Genomic DNA, 497 nt, shown 5'->3' with positions numbered 1-497 from the left:
ATCCACATTATGCGGTGTTTTGGAGATTCTACATTGTTCTTTAGTGTTGCATAGTATTCCATTTTGTGTATGTACTATAGCTTGGATATCCATTCCTCAGTTGATGGACACCTAGCTTGTTTCCGTTTTTTGGCTATTGTAAATAGTGCTGTGATGAACATGGGTGTGCATATATCTGTTCTTGTCATGGCTCTCACTTATTTAGGGTGTATACTTAGTAATGCAATGGCTGGATCAAATGGTATTTCTAATTCCAACTCTTGAAGGAATCACCACACTGATTTCCACAATGGTTGTGGAGAGATGGGAACTCTTATACACTGCAGTCCCACCAGCAGTGTATGAGAGAGTTCCAATCTCTCCACGACCTCGCCAGCATTTGTTAGTTTCTGTATTGTTTAACTTTTGCTACTAGTGCTGGAGCAAGATGGTACTAGAGAGATTTGCATCTCTCTAGTAGCTAATGATCATGAGCATTTCTTCATATGTTTGTTGGC

Source organism: Orycteropus afer, unplaced genomic scaffold, assembly GCF_000298275.1.
Source record: "Orycteropus afer afer isolate SDZICR_OR568_19922 unplaced genomic scaffold, OryAfe1.0 scaffold00283, whole genome shotgun sequence".
Taxonomy (NCBI): domain Eukaryota; kingdom Metazoa; phylum Chordata; class Mammalia; order Tubulidentata; family Orycteropodidae; genus Orycteropus; species Orycteropus afer.
This window is presented reverse-complemented; position numbering follows the sequence as displayed.